Source organism: Rutidosis leptorrhynchoides, chromosome 3, assembly GCF_046630445.1.
Source record: "Rutidosis leptorrhynchoides isolate AG116_Rl617_1_P2 chromosome 3, CSIRO_AGI_Rlap_v1, whole genome shotgun sequence".
Classification (NCBI taxonomy): Eukaryota; Viridiplantae; Streptophyta; class Magnoliopsida; order Asterales; family Asteraceae; genus Rutidosis; species Rutidosis leptorrhynchoides.
The window spans coordinates 15944609-15965439 of record NC_092335.1 but is presented as its reverse complement, the minus strand read 5'-3'; the positions used below and the strand labels follow the sequence as shown (position 1 = coordinate 15965439).

Genomic DNA, 20831 nt, shown 5'->3' with positions numbered 1-20831 from the left:
TTCTTGCCACAATTGTAGCATGTATAGGTCCTCTTCTTTTTAGACTTCAGTTTACCATGATTGTGAGTCCCACTTGAGCCACGTTCCGTTGATCTCCCTCCTAACACCAATAAGGCCTCCACTTGTCGTGAACCGGCCTTTTTGTCCTCCTTGTTATTGCGCCGATTTTCTTCTTCTAGAATAGCAGCCGCAACTTCATCATAGACTAGATACGCCATCTGCTAGTGCCAGATGAAGATTTGCGATAGCCTGGCCGTCCATCTCTTCCCATTTTTCATCAGTGACTTCAACGGAACGTCCACTGATGGCCGCCAAACACTTATCCTTTCTCAGGATAGCTTTCATCTTTAGTTTCCATAACGAGAAGTTACTCTCGTTGAACTTTTCAATTTCAAATTTCGTAGACATTGCTATAATTACAATCCTTTTTTTTTTCGACAATATTATTTTTTTCTTGAAATAACACCCAAGGACTTTTACCGAGTGAAAATAATCTTACTTATTTTCTGATGTGGACGATCCACTCTCGTGGCAACCACAGAGCATACGATAAGTAGATTAACACACAAGATATTAGACCTTAGCTCTGATACCACTTGTTGAGAAAATTGACACCGAATTATAGCAAACCACTAGTAATAATATGAAAACGATAATAAAGGAACACCGAGATTTAACGTGGAAAACCCCAATAGGGTAAAAACCACGGGCAAGGAAAGAAACGTTTCACTAATAAGAATAATAGGAATTACAACTTCTCTCGAATTACAAGGATAATTACTAATCCTTATATCGCTTGTAATTAGGAGACTAAACTCAAACTCTCTATTACACTCTTAGAATATAAGAAGAAGAATGTGTTTTGGGATGATTTGAATGCTTGCTTATGGCTCTATTTATAGTAGTAAGGATTGGGATTTGGTGAGAGTTAGGCAAGTTAGGTAATGAAAAGTGTTACCTACAACTTACCAACAACCATCCACTTATTTTATCAACTACATCCACCAACAACATCTACCAACAACCATTTATATTTTCTATTTCAACAATTTGAAACTTTTATACCTAGAATTTAACAACTTCACCGGGAACGTTCCATATTTTATAGGGAACCTTTCGTTGCTAGTTGAATTAAGTTTGTCAAATAACAGATTAGGAGGTTATATACCTCCCAATCTTGGTAACTGTAGGAGTTTAGTATCGTTGGACCTTTCAGTAAACAATCATTCGGGTCCCACACCCCTTGATCTTTTTCAAATGTCATCCCTATTGATCACTCTAAATCTTGCTCAAAACAATTTAGTGGGCCCAGTTCCTCAAGAGATCGGAAAGCTTAAAAGCTTGGAGTATATTGATCTGTCACACAATGATCTCGTCGGTGAAATACCAAGTTCTATTGGAAGTTGCTCAAGCCTCGAGTCCTTATATTTGGATGTCAATTCGTTTCATGGTTATATACCACCCGCAATGAGTGATTTAAGAGGAGTTATGGTCCTTAATCTAGATTCTTGGGCCAACTAAACTTGTCTTCGTTAGATTTATCGTTCAATGATCTTGATGGGGAAGTACCGTTGGAAGGAATTTTTAAAAATGGAAGTTTATTCAAAGTCGATGGGAACGATAAGCTATGTGGTGGCTGAAATGTCCCGTTCTTATTGATTAAAAACGTTCCATATTAATTGATTTTGTTGCGAGGTTTTGACCTCTATATGAGACGTTTTTCAAAGACTGCATTCATTTTTAAAACAAACCATAACCTTTATTTCATAGATAAAGGTTTTAAAAAGCTTTACATAGATTATCAAATAATGATAATCTAAAATATCCTGTTTACACACGACCATTACATAATGGTTTACAATACAAATATGTTACAACAAAATAAGTTTCTTGAATGCAGTTTTTACACAATATCATACAAGCATGGACTCCAAATCTTGTCCTTATTTAACTATGCGACAGCGGAAGCTCTTAATAATCACCTGAGAATAAACATGCTTAAAACGTCAACAAAAATGTTGGTGAGTTATAGGTTTAACCTATATATATCAAATCATAATAATAGACCACAAGATTTCATATTTCAATACACATCCCATACATAGAGATAAAAATCATTCATATGGTGAACACCTGGTAACCGACATTAACAAGATGCATATATAAGAATATCCCCATCATTCCGGGACACCCTTCGGATATGATATAAATTTCGAAGTACTAAAGCATCCGGTACTTTGGATGGGGCTTGTTGGGCCCGATAGATCTATCTTTAGGATTCGCGTCAATTAGGGTGTCTGTTCCCTAATTCTTAGATTACCAGACTTAATAAAAAGGGGCATATTCGATTTCGATAATTCAACCATAGAATGTAGTTTCACGTACTTGTGTCTATTTTGTAAATCATTTATAAAACCTGCATGTATTCTCATCCCAAAAATATTAGATTTTAAAAGTGGGACTATAACTCACTTTCACAGATTTTTACTTCGTCGGGAAGTAAGACTTGGTCACTGGTTGATTCACGAACCTATAACAATATATACATATATATCAAAGTATGTTCAAAATATATTTACAACACTTTTAATATATTTTGATGTTTTAAGTTTATTAAGTCAGCTGTCCTCGTTAGTAACCTACAACTAGTTGTCCACAGTTAGATGTACAGAAATAAATCGATAAATATTATATTGAATCAATCCACGACCCAGTGTATACGTATCTCAGTATTGATCACAACTCAAACTATATATATTTTGGAATCAACCTCAACCCTGTATAGCTAACTCCAACATTCACATATAGAGTGTCTATGGTTGTTCCGAAATATATATAGATGTGTCGACATGATAGGTCGAAACATTGTATACGTGTCTATGGTATCTCAAGATTACATAATATACAATACAAGTTGATTAAGTTATGGTTGGAATAGATTTGTTACCAATTTTCACGTAGCTAAAATGAGAAAAATTATCCAATCTTGTTTTACCCATAACTTCTTCATTTTAAATCCGTTTTGAGTGAATAAAATTGCTATGTTTTCATATTGAACTCTATTTTATGAATCTAAACAGAAAAAGTATAGGTTTATAGTCAGAAAAATAAGTTACAAGTCGTTTTTGTAAAGGTAGTCATTTCAGTCGAAAGAACGACGTCTAGATGACCATTTTAGAAAACATACTTCCACTTTGAGTTTAACCATAATTTTTGAATATAGTTTCATGTTCATAATAAAAATCATTTTCTCATAATAACAACTTTTAAAACAAAGTTTATCATAGTTTTTAATTAACTAACCCAAAACAGCCCGCGGTGTTACTACGACGGCGTAAATCCGGTTTTACGGTGTTTTTCGTGTTTCCAGGTTTTAAATCATTAAGTTAGCATATCATATAGATATAGAACATGTGTTTAGTTGATTTTAAAAGTCAAGTTAGAAGGATTAACTTTTGTTTGCGAACAAGTTTAGAATTAACTAAACTATGTTCTAGTGATTACAAGTTTAAACCTTCGAATAAGATAGCTTTATATGTATGAATCGAATGATGTTATGAACATCATTACTACCTTAAGTTCCTTGGATAAACCTACTGGAAAAGAGAAAGATGGATCTAGCTTCAATGGATCCTTGAATGGCTCGAAGTTCTTGAAGCAGAATCATGACACGAAAACAAGTTCAAGTAAGATCATCACTTGAAATAAGATTGTTATAGTTATAGAAATTGAACCAAAGTTTGAATATGATTGTTACATTGTATTAGAATGATAACCTACTGTAAGAAACAAAGATTTCTTGAAGTTGGATGATCACCTTACAAGATTGGAAGTGAGCTAGCAAACTTGAAAGTATTCTTGATTTTATGAAACTAGAACTTTTGGAATTTATGAAGAACACTTAGAACTTGAAGATAGAACTTGAGAGAGATCAATTAGATGAATAAAATTGAAGAATGAAAGTGTTTGTAGGTGTTTTTGGTCGTTGGTGTATGGATTAGATATAAAGGATATGTAATTTTGTTTTCATGTAAATAAGTCATGAATGATTACTCATATTTTTGTAATTTTATGAGATATTTCATGCTAGTTGCCAAATGATGGTTCCTGAAATGTCCCGTTCTTATTGATTAAAAACGTTCCATATTAATTGATTTCGTTGCGAGGTTTTGACCTCTATATGAGACGTTTTTCAAAGACTGCATTCATTTTTAAACAAACCATAACCTTTATTTCATCAATAAAGGTTTAAAAAGCTTTACGTAGATTATCAAATAATGATAATCTAAAATATCCTGTTTACACACGACCATTACATAATGGTTTACAATACAAATATGTTACAACAAAATAAGTTTCTTGAATGCAGTTTTTACACCATATCATACAAGCATGGACTCCAAATCTTGTCCTTATTTAAGTATGCGACAGCGGAAGCTCTTAATAATCACCTGAGAATAAACATGCTTAAAACGTCAACAAAAATGTTGGTGAGTTATAGGTTTAACCTATATATATCAAATCGTAACAATAGACCACAAGATTTCATATTTCAATACACATCCCATACATAGAGATAAAAATCATTCATATGGTGAACACCTGGTAACCGACAATAACAAGATGCATATATAAGAATATCCCCATCATTCCGGGACACCCTTCGGATATGATATAAATTTCGAAGTACTAAAGCATCCGGTACTTTGGATGGGGTTTGTTAGGCCCAATAGATCTATCTTTAGGATTCGCGTCAATTAGGGTGTCTGTTCCCTAATTCTTAGATTACCAGACTTAATAAAAATGGGCATATTCGATTTCGATAATTCAACCATAGAATGTAGTTTCACGTACTTGTGTCTATTTTGTAAATCATTTATAAAACCTGCATGTATTCTCATCCCAAAAATATTAGATTTTAAAAGTGGGACTATAACTCACTTTCACAGATTTTTACTTCGTCGGGAAGTAAGACTTGGCCACTGGTTGATTCACGAACCTATAACAATATATACATATATATCAAAGTATGTTCAAAATATATTTACAACACTTTTAATATATTTTGATGTTTTAAGTTTATTAAGTCAGCTGTCCTCGTTAGTAACCTACAACTAGTTGTCCACAGTTAGATGTAAAGAAATAAATCGATAAATATTATCTTGAATCAATCCACAACCCAGTGTATACGTATCTCAGTATTGATCACAACTCAAACTATATATATTTTGGAATCAACCTCAACCCTGTATAGCTAACTCCAACATTCACATATAGAGTGTCTATGGTTGTTCCGAAATATATATAGATGTGTCGACATGATAGGTCGAAACATTGTATACGTGTCTATGGTATCTCAAGATTACATAATATATAATACAAGTTGATTAAGTTATGGTTGGAATAGATTTGTTACCAATTTTCACGTAGCTAAAATGAGAAAAATTATCAAATCTTGTTTTACCCATAACTTCTTCATTTTAAATCCGTTTTTAGTGAATCAAATTGCTATGGTTTCATATTGAACTCTATTTTATGAATCCAAACAAAAAAAGTATAGGTTTCTGGTCGGAAAAATAAGTTACAAGTCGTTTTTGTAAAGGTAGTCATTTCAGTCGAAAGAACGACGTCTAGATGACCATTTTAGAAAACATACTTCCACTTTGAGTTTAACCATAATTTTTGGATATAGTTTCATGTTCATAATAAAAATCATTTTCTCAGAATAACAACTTTTAAATCAAAGTTTATCATAATTTTTAATTAACTAACCCAAAACAGCCCGCGGTGTTACTACGACGGCGTAAATCCGGTTTTACGGTGTTTTTCGTGTTTCCAGGTTTTAAATCATTAAGTTAGCATATCATATAGATATAGAACATGTGTTTAGTTGATTTTAAAAGTCAAGTTAGAAGGATTAACTTTTGTTTGCGAACAAGTTTAGAATTAACTAAACTATGTTCTAGTGATTACAAGTTTAAACCTTCGAATAAGATAGCTTTATATGTATGAATCGAATGATGTTATGAACATCATTACTACCTTAAGTTCCTTGGATGAACCTACTGGAAAAGAGAAAAATGGATCTAGCTTCAATGGATCCTTGGATGGCTCAAAGTTCTTGAAGCAAAATCATGACACGAAAACAAGTTCAAGTAAGATCATCACTTGAAATAAGATTGTTATAGTTATAGAAATTGAACCAAAGTTTGAATATGATTATTACCTTATATTAGAATGATAACCTACTGTAAGAAACAAAGATTTCTTGAGGTTGGATGATCACCTTACAAGATTGGAAGTGAGCTAGCAAACTTGAAAGTATTCTTGATTTTATGAAACTAGAACTTTTGGAATTTATGAAGAACACTTAGAACTTGAAGATAGAACTTGAGAGAATTCAATTAGATGAAGAAAATTGAAGAATGAAAGTGTTTGTAGGTGTTTTTGGTCGTTGGTGTATGGATTAGATATAAAGGATATGTAATTTTGTTTTCATGTAAATAAGTCATGAATGATTACTCATATTTTTGTAATCTTATGAGATATTTCATGCTAGTTGCCAAATGATGGTTCCCACATGTGTTAGGTGACTCACATGGGCTGCTAAGAGCTGATCATTGGAGTGTATATACCAATAGTACATACATCTAAAAGCTGTGTATTGTACGAGTACGAATACGGGTGCATACGAGTAGAATTGTTGATGAAACTGAACGAGAATGTAATTGTAAGCATTTTTGTTAAGTAGAAGTATTTTGATAAGTGTATTGAAGTCTTTCAAAAGTGTATAAATACATATTAAAACACTACATGTATATACATTTTAACTGAGTCGTTAAGTCATCGTTAGTCGTTACATGTAAGTGTTGTTTTGAAACCTTTAGGTTAACGATCTTGTTAAATGTTGTTAACCCAACGTTTATAATAACAAAAGAGATTTTAAATTATTATATTATCATGATATTATGATGTACGAATATCTCTTAATATGATATATATACATTAAATGTCGTTACAACGATAAACGTTACATATATGTCTCGTTTCAAAATCATTAAGTTAGTAGTCTTGTTTTTACATATGTAGTTCATTGTTAATATAATTAATGATATGTTTACTTATCATAATATCATGTTAACTATATATATAACCATATATATGTCATCATATAGTTTTTTTTACAAGTTTTAACGTTCGTGAATCACCGGTCAACTTGGGTGGTCAATTGTCTATATGAAACCTATTTCAATTAATCAAGTCTTAACAAGTTTGATTGCTTAACATGTTGGAAACATTTAATCATGTAAACATCAATCTCAATTAATATATATAAACATGGAAAAGTTCGGGTCACTACAGTACCTACCCGTTAAATAAATTTCGTCCCGAAATTTTAAGCTGTTGAAGGTGTTGACGAATCTTCTGGAAATAGATGCGGGTATTTCTTCTTCATCTGATCTTCACGCTCCCAGGTGAACTCGGGTCCTCTACGAGCATTCCATCGAACCTTAACAATTGGTATCTTGTTTTGCTTAAGTCTTTTAACCTCACGATCCATTATTTCGACGGGTTCTTCGATGAATTGAAGTTTTTCGTTGATTTGGATTTCATCTAACGGAATAGTGAGATCTTCTTTAGCAAAACATTTCTTCAAATTCGAGACGTGGAAAGAGTTATGTACAGCCGCGAGTTGTTGAGGTAACTCTAGTCGGTAAGCTACTGGTCCGACACGATCAATAATCTTGAATGGTCCAATATACCTTGGATTTAATTTCCCTCGTTTACCAAATCGAACAACGCCTTTCCAAGGTGCAACTTTAAGCATGACCATCTCTCCAATTTCAAATTCTATATCTTTTCTTTTAATGTCAGCGTAGCTCTTTTGTCGACTTTGGGCGGTTTTCAACCGTTGTTGAATTTGGATGATCTTCTCGGTAGTTTCTTGTATAATCTCCGGACCCGTAATCTGTCTATCCCCCACTTCACTCCAACAAATCGGAGACCTGCACTTTCTACCATAAAGTGCTTCAAACGGCGCCATCTCAATGCTTGAATGGTAGCTGTTGTTGTAGGAAAATTCTGCTAACGGTAGATGTCGATCCCAACTGTTTCCGAAATCAATAACACATGCTCGTAGCATGTCTTCAAGCGTTTGTATCGTCCTTTCGCTCTGCCCATCAGTTTGTGGATGATAGGCAGTACTCATGTCTAGACGAGTTCCTAATGCTTGCTGTAATGTCTGCCAGAATCTTGAAATAAATCTGCCATCCCTATCAGAGATAATAGAGATTGGTATTCCATGTCTGGAGATGACTTCCTTCAAATACAGTCGTGCTAACTTCTCCATCTTGTCATCTTCTCTTATTGGCAAGAAGTGTGCTGATTTGGTGAGACGGTCAACTATTACCCAAATAGTATCAAAACCACTTGCAGTCCTTGGCAATTTAGTGATGAAATCCATGGTAATGTTTTCCCATTTCCATTCCGGGATTTCGGGTTGTTGAAGTAGACCTGATGGTTTCTGATGCTCAGCTTTGACCTTAGAACACGTCAAACATTCTCCTACGTATTTAGCAACATCGGCTTTCATACCCGGCCACCAAAAATGTTTCTTGAGATCCTTGTACATCTTCCCCGTTCCAGGATGTATTGAGTATCTGGTTTTATGAGCTTCTCTAAGTACCATTTCTCTCATATCTCCAAATTTTGGTACCCAAATCCTTTCAGCCCTATACCGGGTTCCGTCTTCCCGAATATTAAGATGCTTCTCCGATCCTTTGGGTATTTCATCCTTTAAATTTCCCTCTTTTAAAACTCCTTGTTGTGCCTCCTTTATTTGAGTAGTAATGTTATTATGAATCATTATATTCATAGATTTTACTCGAATGGGTTCTCTGTCCTTCCTGCTCAAGGCATCGGCTACCACATTTGCCTTCCCCGGGTGGTAACGAATCTCAAAGTCGTAATCATTCAATAATTCAATCCACCTACGCTGCCTCATATTCAGTTGTTTCTGATTAAATATGTGTTGAAGACTTTTGTGGTCGGTATATATAATACTTTTGACCCCATATAAGTAGTGCCTCCAAGTCTTTAATGCAAAAACAACTGCGCCTAATTCCAAATCATGCGTCGTATAATTTTGTTCGTGAATCTTCAATTGTCTAGACGCATAAGCAATCACCTTCGTTCGTTGCATTAATACACAACCGAGACCTTGCTTTGATGCATCACAATAAATCACAAAATCATCATTCCCTTCAGGCAATGACAATATAGGTGCCGTAGTTAGCTTTTTCTTCAATAACTGAAACGCTTTCTCTTGTTCATCATTCCATTCAAATTTCTTCCCTTTATGCGTTAATGCAGTCAAGGGTTTTGCTATTCTGGAAAAGTCTTGGATGAACCTTCTGTAGTAACCAGCTAGTCCTAAAAACTGGCGTATGTGTTTCGGAGTTTTCGGGGTTTCCCACTTTTCAACAGTTTCTATCTTTGCCGGATCCACCTTAATAACTTCTTTGTTCACTATGTGACCGAGGAATTGAACTTCTTCCAACCAAAATGCACACTTTGAAAACTTAGCGTACAATTCTTCCTTCCTCAATACTTCTAACACCTTTCTCAAATGTTCACCGTGTTCTTGGTCATTCTTTGAGTAAATAAGTATGTCATCAATGAAAACAATGACAAACTTGTCAAGGTATGGTCCACACACTCGGTTCATAAGGTCCATGAACACAGCTGGTGCATTAGTTAAACCAAACGGCATGACCATAAACTCGTAATGACCGTAACGTGTTCTGAAAGCAGTCTTTGGAATATCATCTTCTTTCACCCGCATTTGATGATACCCGGAACGTAAGTCAATCTTTGAATAAACAGACGAGCCTTGTAGTTGATCAAATAAGTCGTCGATTCTCGGTAGTGGGTAGCGGTTCTTGATGGTAAGTTTGTTCAACTCTCGGTAGTCGATACACAACCTGAATGTACCATCTTTCTTCTTGACAAACAAAACAGGAGCTCCCCACGGTGATGTGCTTGGTCGAATGAAACCACGCTCTAAAAGTTCTTGTAATTGGCTTTGCAGTTCTTTCATCTCGCTGGGTGCGAGTCTGTAAGGAGCACGAGCTATTGGTGCAGCTCCTGGTACAAGATCTATTTGAAATTCAACGGATCGATGTGGGGGTAATCCCGGTAATTCTTTCGGAAATACATCGGGAAATTCTTTTGCAATGGGAACATCATTGATGCTCTTTTCTTCAGTTTGTACTTTCTCGACGTGTGCTAGAACAGCATAGCAACCTTTTCTTATTAGTTTTTGTGCCTTCAAATTACTAATAAGATGTAGCTTCGTGTTGCCCTTTTCTCCGTACACCATTAAGGGTTTTCCTTTTTCTCGTATAATGCGAATTGCATTTTTGTAACAAACGATCTCCGCTTTCACTTCTTTCAACCAGTCCATACCGATTATCACATCAAAACTCCCTAACTCTACTGGTATCAAATCAATCTTAAATGTTTCGCTAACCAGTTTAATTTCTCGATTCCGACATATATTATCTGCTGAAATTAATTTACCATTTGCTAATTCGAGTAAAAATTTACTATCCAAAGGCGTCAATGGACAACTTAATTTAGCACAAAAATCTCTACTCATATAGCTTCTATCCGCACCCGAATCAAATAAAACGTAAGCAGATTTATTGTCAATAAGAAACGTACCCGTAACAAGCTCCGGGTCTTCCTGTGCCTCTACCGCATTAATATTGAAAACTCTTCCACGGCCTTGTCCATTCGTGTTCTCCTGGTTCGGGCAATTTCTAATAATGTGGCCTGGTTTTCCACATTTATAACAAACTACATTGGCATAACTTGCTCCGACACTACTTGCTCCGCCATTACTCGTTCCGACACCATTTGTTCCTTTCGTTCTATTAACCCCTGGTCCGTAGACCTCACACTTCGCCGCGCTATGACCATTTCTTTTACATTTGTTGCAAAATTTGGTGCAGAACCCCGAGTGATTCTTTTCACACCTTTGGCATAGCTGCTTCTGATTGTTTTTGTTGTTGCGGTTATTATTGTTGTTGGGATGATTGTTGTAGTTGCTGTTGTTGTTGTTGTTGTTGTTGTTGTTGGGCCGTTTGTTGTAGTTGCGATTGATGTTGCGATTGTTGGGATAATTGTTGCGATTATTGTTGTAATTGCTGTTGTTGTTGTATTGGTGATTCTTATCACCATTTTCCTCCCACTTTCTTTTGACTTGCTTCACATTGGCCTCTTCAGCAGTCTGTTCTTTAATTCTTTCTTCAATCTGGTTCACTAGTTTGTGAGCCATTCTACATGCCTGTTGTATGGAGGCGGGCTCGTGTGAACTTATATCTTCTTGGATTCTTTCCGGTAATCCTTTCACAAACGCGTCGATCTTCTCTTCCTCATCTTCGAATGCTCCCGGACACAATAGGCACAATTCTGTGAATCGTCTTTCGTACGTGGTAATATCAAATCCTTGGGTTCGTAACCCTCTAAGTTCTGTCTTGAGCTTATTGACCTCGGTTCTGGGACGGTACTTCTCATTCATCAAGTGCTTGAATGCTGACCACGGTAGTGCGTACGCATCATCTTGTCCCACTTGCTCTAGATAGGTATTCCACCATGTTAACGCAGAACCTGTGAAGGTATGCGTAGCGTACTTCACTTTGTCCTCTTCAGTACACTTACTTATAACAAACACCGATTCAACCTTCTCGGTCCACCGTTTCAATCCGATCGGTCCTTCGGTTCCATCAAATTCCAAAGGTTTGCAGGCAGTGAATTCTTTGTAGGTGCATCCTACACGATTTCCTGTACTGCTAGATCCAAGGTTATTGTTGGTATGTAGCGCAGCCTGTACTGCGGCTATGTTTGAAGCTAGAAAAGTACGGAATTCCTCTTCATTCATATTCACGGTGTGTCGAGTAGTCGGTGCCATTTCCTTCAAAATAGTTAAATGGAACAAGTTAATCATACAGAATATTAAGAGTAGTTAATAGTATTTCGTAGCATAATATGAACTCATTTATAAAAGCTTTTTCTTCATATTAGCGTTTTATAAGTTTAAATTCGGGTAGTACCTACCCGTTAAGTTCATACTTAGTAGCTAATATACAATTCAACTACTACAATTCTATATGAAAAACTGATTGTAATAATATTTCGCGTTCAAACTTTTATACAATATTTTACAAACTTACAATACCGCTTATTTTACATAAAGCATGAAATATAGCACACAATAACTTTGATACAAGATAGTTGTGAAGACAATTCTAGCTAGTACACAAGTCGTTCAGCAAAGGCAATAAAGACACGTAATTCATACGTCCAGAAACAAGTCATGCATTCTGGTTTTACTAGGACTACTTCCCATCCTTGGTCTTGTGCAACATAACCGTTATGGCCGTTGATAAGACAGCGTGTTGTAACGTCATCAAAGGGACGAGGGTTACGTAATGTCCAACAGTCCCGTAATAATCTAAAAACCTCATTTCTTACCCCAATTACCGACTCCGTCACTTGTGGAAACGTTTTGTTTAATAGTTGTAGCCCGATGTTCTTGTTCTCACTTTGGTGAGAAGCGAACATTACTAATCCGTAAGCATAACATGCTTCTTTATGTTGCATGTTAGCCGCTTTTTCTAAATCACGAAGTCCAATATTCGGATATATTGAGTCAAAATAATTTCTTAACCCGTTGCGTAAAATAGCATTTGGGTTCCCCGCAATATATGCGTCAAAGTAAACACATCGTAACTTATGGGTTTCCCAATGTGATATCCCCCATCTTTCAAATGAAAGTCTCTTATAAACCAAGACATTCTTGGAACGTTCTTCGAATGTCTTACAAACTGATCTCGCCTTAAATAGTTGTGCCGAAGAATTCTGGCCGACTCTAGACAAGATTTCATCAATCATGTCTCCGGGTAGGTCTCTTAAAATATTGGGTTGTCTATCCATTTTGTGTTTTTAAACTGTAAAATAGACAAGAGTTAGATTCATAAAAAAAATACTTATTAATACAAGCAATTTTTACATATATCATAAAGCATAAGAACACTATATTCCATATATTACACCACACGAATACAACTATCTTATTCCGAATCGCTCGTTTCTTCTTCTTCGGTTTTGGTTCGTTTTGCCAAGTTTCTAGGGATATATGATGTTCCCCTAATACGAGCCGTCGTTGTCCACATTGGTTTAGAAAAACCTGGTGGTTTAGAGGTTCCCGGGTCATTGTTACAACTTAAGGACTTCGGGGGTTGACGATACATATAAAGTTCATCGGGGTTGGAATTAGATTTCTCTATTTTTATGCCCTTTCCCTTATTATTTTCTTTTGCCTTTTTAAATTCAGTTGGGGTAATTTCTATAACATCATCGGAATTCTCGTCGGAATCCGATTCATCGGAGAATTGGTAATCCTCCCAATATTTTGCTTCCTTGGCGGAAACACCATTGACCATAATTAACTTTGGTCGGTTGGTTGAGGATTTTCTTTTACTTAACCGTTTTATTATTTCCCCCACCGGTTCTATTTCTTCATCCGGTTCCGATTCTTCTTCCGGTTCCGATTCTTCTTCCGGTTCCGACTCTTCTTCCGGTTCCTCTTCGGGAACTTGTGAATCAGTCCACAAATCATTCCAATTTACATTTGACTCTTCATTATTATTAGGTGAGTCAATGGGACTTTTTCTAGAGGTAGACATCTATCACATAATATCAAACACGTTAAGAGATTAATATATCACATAATATTCATATGTTAAAAATATATAGTTTCCAACAAAAATGTTAAGCAATCATTTTTAAAGAAAACACGGTCGAAGTCCAGACTCACTAATGCATCCTAACAAACTCGATAAGACACACTAATGCAAATTTTCTGGTTCTCTAAGACCAACGCTCGGATACCAACTGAAATGTCCCGTTCTTATTGATTAAAAACGTTCCATATTAATTGATTTCGTTGCGAGGTTTTGACCTCTATATGAGACGTTTTTCAAAGACTGCATTCATTTTTAAACAAACCATAACCTTTATTTCATCAATAAAGGTTTAAAAAGCTTTACGTAGATTATCAAATAATGATAATCTAAAATATCCTGTTTACACACGACCATTACATAATGGTTTACAATACAAATATGTTACAACAAAATAAGTTTCTTGAATGCAGTTTTTACACCATATCATACAAGCATGGACTCCAAATCTTGTCCTTATTTAAGTATGCGACAGCGGAAGCTCTTAATAATCACCTGAGAATAAACATGCTTAAAACGTCAACAAAAATGTTGGTGAGTTATAGGTTTAACCTATATATATCAAATCGTAACAATAGACCACAAGATTTCATATTTCAATACACATCCCATACATAGAGATAAAAATCATTCATATGGTGAACACCTGGTAACCGACAATAACAAGATGCATATATAAGAATATCCCCATCATTCCGGGACACCCTTCGGATATGATATAAATTTCGAAGTACTAAAGCATCCGGTACTTTGGATGGGGTTTGTTAGGCCAAATAGATCTATCTTTAGGATTCGCGTCAATTAGGGTGTCTGTTCCCTAATTCTTAGATTACCAGACTTAATAAAAAGGGGCATATTCGATTTCGATAATTCAACCATAGAATGTAGTTTCACGTACTTGTGTCTATTTTGTAAATCATTTATAAAACCTGCATGTATTCTCATCCCAAAAATATTAGATTTTAAAAGTGGGACTATAACTCACTTTCACAGATTTTTACTTCGTCGGGAAGTAAGACTTGGCCACTGGTTGATTCAAGAACCTATAACAATATATACATATATATCAAAGTATGTTCAAAATATATTTACAACACTTTTAATATATTTTGATGTTTTAAGTTTATTAAGTCAGCTGTCCTCGTTAGTAACCTACAACTAGTTGTCCACAGTTAGATGTACAGAAATAAATCGATAAATATTATCTTGAATCAATCCACAACCCAGTGTATACGTATCTCAGTATTGATCACAACTCAAACTATATATATTTTGGAATCAACCTCAACCCTGTATAGCTAACTCCAACATTCACATATAGAGTGTCTATGGTTGTTCCGAAATATATATAGATGTGTCGACATGATAGGTCGAAACATTGTATACGTGTCTATGGTATCTCAAGATTACATAATATATAATACAAGTTGATTAAGTTATGGTTGGAATAGATTTGTTACCAATTTTCACGTAGCTAAAATGAGAAAAATTATCCAATCTTGTTTTACCCATAACTTCTTCATTTTAAATCCGTTTTTAGTGAATCAAATTGCTATGGTTTCATATTGAACTCTATTTTATGAATCCAAACAAAAAAAGTATAGGTTTCTGGTTGGAAAAATAAGTTACAAGTCGTTTTTGTAAAGGTAGTCATTTCAGTCGAAAGAACGACGTCTAGATGACCATTTTAGAAAACATACTTCCACTTTGAGTTTAACCATAATTTTTGGATATAGTTTCATGTTCATAATAAAAATCATTTTCTCAGAATAACAACTTTTAAATCAAAGTTTATCATAATTTTTAATTAACTAACCCAAAACAGCCCGCGGTGTTACTACGACGGCGTAAATCCGGTTTTACGGTGTTTTTCGTGTTTCCAGGTTTTAAATCATTAAGTTAGCATATCATATAGATATAGAACATGTGTTTAGTTGATTTTAAAAGTCAAGTTAGAAGGATTAACTTTTGTTTGCGAACAAGTTTAGAATTAACTAAACTATGTTCTAGTGATTACAAGTTTAAACCTTCGAATAAGATAGCTTTATATGTATGAATCGAATGATGTTATGAACATCATTACTACCTTAAGTTCCTTGGATGAACCTACTGGAAAAGAGAAAAATGGATCTAGCTTCAATGGATCCTTGGATGGCTCAAAGTTCTTGAAGCAAAATCATGACACGAAAACAAGTTCAAGTAAGATCATCACTTGAAATAAGATTGTTATAGTTATAGAAATTGAACCAAAGTTTGAATATGATTATTACCTTGTATTAGAATGATAACCTACTGTAAGAAACAAAGATTTCTTGAGGTTGGATGATCACCTTACAAGATTGGAAGTGAGCTAGCAAACTTGAAAGTATTCTTGATTTTATGAAACTAGAACTTTTGGAATTTATGAAGAACACTTAGAACTTGAAGATAGAACTTGAGAGAATTCAATTAGATGAAGAAAATTGAAGAATGAAAGTGTTTGTAGGTGTTTTTGGTCGTTGGTGTATGGATTAGATATAAAGGATATGTAATTTTGTTTTCATGTAAATAAGTCATGAATGATTACTCATATTTTTGTAATCTTATGAGATATTTCATGCTAGTTGCCAAATGATGGTTCCCACATGTGTTAGGTGACTCACATGGGCTGCTAAGAGCTGATCATTGGAGTGTATATACCAATAGTACATACATCTAAAAGCTGTGTATTGTACGAGTACGAATACGGGTGCATACGAGTAGAATTGTTGATGAAACTGAACGAGAATGTAATTGTAAGCATTTTTGTTAAGTAGAAGTATTTTGATAAGTGTATTGAAGTCTTTCAAAAGTGTATAAATACATATTAAAACACTACATGTATATACATTTTAACTGAGTCGTTAAGTCATCGTTAGTCGTTACATGTAAGTGTTGTTTTGAAACCTTTAGGTTAACGATCTTGTTAAATGTTGTTAACCCAACGTTTATAATAACAAAAGAGATTTTAAATTATTATATTATCATGATATTATGATGTACGAATATCTCTTAATATGATATATATACATTAAATGTCGTTACAACGATAAACGTTACATATATGTCTCGTTTCAAAATCATTAAGTTAGTAGTCTTGTTTTTACATATGTAGTTCATTGTTAATATAATTAATGATATGTTTACTTATCATAATATCATGTTAACTATATATATAACCATATATATGTCATCATATAGTTTTTTTTACAAGTTTTAACGTTCGTGAATCACCGGTCAACTTGGGTGGTCAATTGTCTATATGAAACCTATTTCAATTAATCAAGTCTTAACAAGTTTGATTGCTTAACATGTTGGAAACATTTAATCATGTAAACATCAATCTCAATTAATATATATAAACATGGAAAAGTTCGGGTCACTACAGTTCCCACATGTGTTAGGTGACTCACATGGGCTGCTAAGAGCTGATCATTGGAGTGTATATACCAATAGTACATACATCTAAAAGCTGTGTATTGTACGAGTACGAATACGGGTGCATATGAGTAGAATTGTTGATGAAACTGAACGAGGATGTAATTGTAAGCATTTTTGTTAAGTAGAAGTATTTTGATAAGTGTCTTGAAGTCTTTCAAAAGTGTATGAATACATATTAAAATACTACATGTATATACATTTTAACTGAGTCGTTAAGTCATCGTTAGTCGTTACATGTAAATGTTGTTTTGAAACCTTTAGGTTAACGATCTTGTTAAATGTTGTTAACCCAATGTTTATAATATCAAAAGAGATTTTAAATTATTATATTATCATGATATTATGATGTACGAATATCTCTTAATATGATATATATACATTAAATGTCGTTACAACGATAATCGTTACATATATGTCTCGTTTCAAAATCATTAAGTTAGTAGTCTTGTTTTTACATATGTAGTTCATTGTTAATATACTTAATGATATGTTTACTTATCATAATATCATGTTAACTATATATATAACCATATATATGTCATCATATAGTTTTTACAAGTTTTAACGTTCGTGAATCACCGGTCAACTTGGGTGGTCAATTGTCTATATGAAACCTATTTCAATTAATCAAGTCTTAACAAGTTTGATTGCTTAACATGTTGGAAACATTTAATCATGTAAATATCAATCTCAATTAATATATATAAACATGGAAAAGTTCGGGTCACTACAGTACCTACCCGTTAAATAAATTTCGTCCCGAAATTTTAAGCTGTTGAAGGTGTTGACGAATCTTCTGGAAATAGATGCGGGTATTTCTTCTTCATCTGATCTTCACGCTCCCAGGTGAACTCGGGTCCTCTACGAGCATTCCATCGAACCTTGACAATTGGTATCTTGTTTTGCTTAAGTCTTTTAACCTCACGATCCATTATTTCGACGGGTTCTTCGATGAATTGAAGTTTTTCGTTGATTTGGATTTCATCTAACGGAATAGTGAGATCTTCTTTAGTAAAACATTTCTTCAAATTCGAGACGTGGAAAGTGTTATGTACAGCTGCGAGTTGTTGAGGTAACTCAAGTCGGTAAGCTACTGGTTCGACACGATCAATAATCTTGAATGGTCCAATATACCTTGGATTTAATTTCCCTCGTTTACCAAATCGAACAACGCCTTTCCAAGGTGCAACTTTAAGCATGACCATATCTCTAATTTCAAATTCTATATCTTTTCTTTTAATGTCAGCGTAGCTCTTTTGTCGACTTTGGGCGGTTTTCAACCGTTGTTGAATTTGGATGATCTTCTCGGTAGTTTCTTGTATAATCTCCGGACCCGTAATCTATCTATCCCCCACTTCACTCCAACAAATCAGAGACCTGCACTTTCTACCATAAAGTGCTTCAAACGGCGCCATCTCAATGCTTGAATGGTAGCTATTGTTGTAGGAAAATTCTGCTAACGGTAGATGTCGATCCCAACTGTTTCCGAAATCAATAACACATGCTCGTAGCATGTCTTCAAGCGTTTGTATCGTCCTTTCGCTCTGCCGATCAGTTTGTGGATGATAGGCAGTACTCATGTCTAGACGAGTTCCTAATGCTTGCTGTAATGTCTGCCAGAATCTTGAAATAAATCTGCCATCCCTATCAGAGATAATAGAGATTGGTATTCCATGTCTGGAGATGACTTCCTTCAAATACAGTCGTGCTAACTTCTCCATCTTGTCATCTTCTCTTATTGGCAGGAAGTGTGCTGATTTGGTGAGACGATCAACTATTACCCAAATAGTATCAAAACCACTTGCAGTCCTTGGCAATTTAGTGATGAAATCTCTGGTAATGTTTTCCCATTTCCATTCCGGGATTTCGGGTTGTTGAAGTAGACCTGATGGTTTCTGATGCTCAGCTTTGACCTTAGAACACGTCAAACATTCTCCTACGTATTTAGCAACATCGGCTTTCATACCCGGCCACCAAAAATGTTTCTTGAGATCCTTGTACATCTTTCCCGTTCCAGGATGTATTGAGTATCTGGTTTTATGAGCTTCTCTAAGTACCATTTCTCTCATATCTCCAAATTTTGGTACCCAAATCCTTTCAGCCCTATACCGGGTTCCGTCTTCCCGAATATTAAGATGCTTCTCCGATCCTTTGGGTATTTCATCCTTTAAATTTCCCTCTTTTAAAACTCCTTGTTGCGCCTCCTTTATTTGAGTAGTAAGGTTATTATGAATCATTATATTCATAGATTTTACTCGAATGGGTTCTCTGTCCTTCCTGCTCAAGGCATCGGCTACCACATTTGCCTTCCCCTGGTGGTAACGAATCTCAAAGTCGTAATCATTCAATAATTCAATCCACCTACGCTGCCTGATATTCAGTTGTTTCTGGTTAAATATGTGTTGAAGACTTTTGTGGTCGGTATATATAATACTTTTGACCCCATATAAGTAGTGCCTCCAAGTCTTTAATGCAAAAACAACCGCGCCTAATTCCAAATCATGCGTCGTATAATTTTGTTCGTGAATCTTCAATTGTCTAGACGCATAAGGAATCACCTTCGTTCGTTGTATTAATACACAACCGAGACCTTGCTTTGATGCATCACAATAAATCACAAAATCATCATTCCCTTCAGGCAATGACAATATAGGTGCCGTAGTTAGCTTTTTATTCAATAACTGAAATGCTTTCTCTTGTTCATCATTCCATTCAAATTTCTTCCCTTTATGCGTTAATGCAGTCAAGGGTTTTGCTATTCTGGAAAAGTCTTGGATGAACCTTCTGTAGTAACCAGCTAGTCCTAAAAACTGGCGTATGTGTTTCGGAGTTTTCGGGGTTTCCCACTTTTCAACAGTTTCTATCTTTGCCGGATCCACCTTAATAACTTCTTTGTTCACTATGTGACCGAGGAATTGAACTTCTTCCAACCAAAATGCACACTTTGAAAACTTAGCGTACAATTCTTCCTTCCTCAATACTTCTAACACCTTTCTCAAATGTTCACCATGTTCTTGGTCATTCTTTGAGTAAATAAGTATGTCATCAATGAAAACAATGACAAACTTGTCAAGGTATGGTCCACACACTCGGTTCATAAGGTCCATGAACACAGCTGGTGCATTAGTTAAACCAAACGGCAAGACCATAAACTCGTAATGACCGTAACGTGTTCGGAAAGCAGTCTTTGGAATATCATCTTCTTTCACCCGCATTTGATGATACCCGGAACGTAAGTCAATCTTTGAATAAACAGACGAGCCTTGTAGTTGATCAAATAAGTCGTCGATTCTCGGTAGTGGGTAGCGGTTCTTGATGGTAAGTTTGTTCAACTCTCGGTAGTCGATACACAACCTGAATGTACCATCTTTCTTCTTGACAAACAAAACAGGAGCTCCCCACGGTGATGTGCTTGGTCGAATGAAACCACTGAAATGTCCCGTTCTTATTGATTAAAAACGTTCCATATTAATTGATTTCGTTGCGAGGTTTTGACCTCTATATGAGACGTTTTTCAAAGACTGCATTCATTTTAAAACAAACCATAACGTTTATTTCATCAAT

The 20831-nt window shown here is 35.0% G+C and overlaps 1 pseudogene; it reads left to right on the top strand.

Annotated features, from left to right (window-relative positions):
• Positions 1-20831, top strand: part of LOC139899703 (putative receptor-like protein kinase At3g47110) — a 62456-nt pseudogene that overhangs the window by 6363 nt on the left and 35262 nt on the right.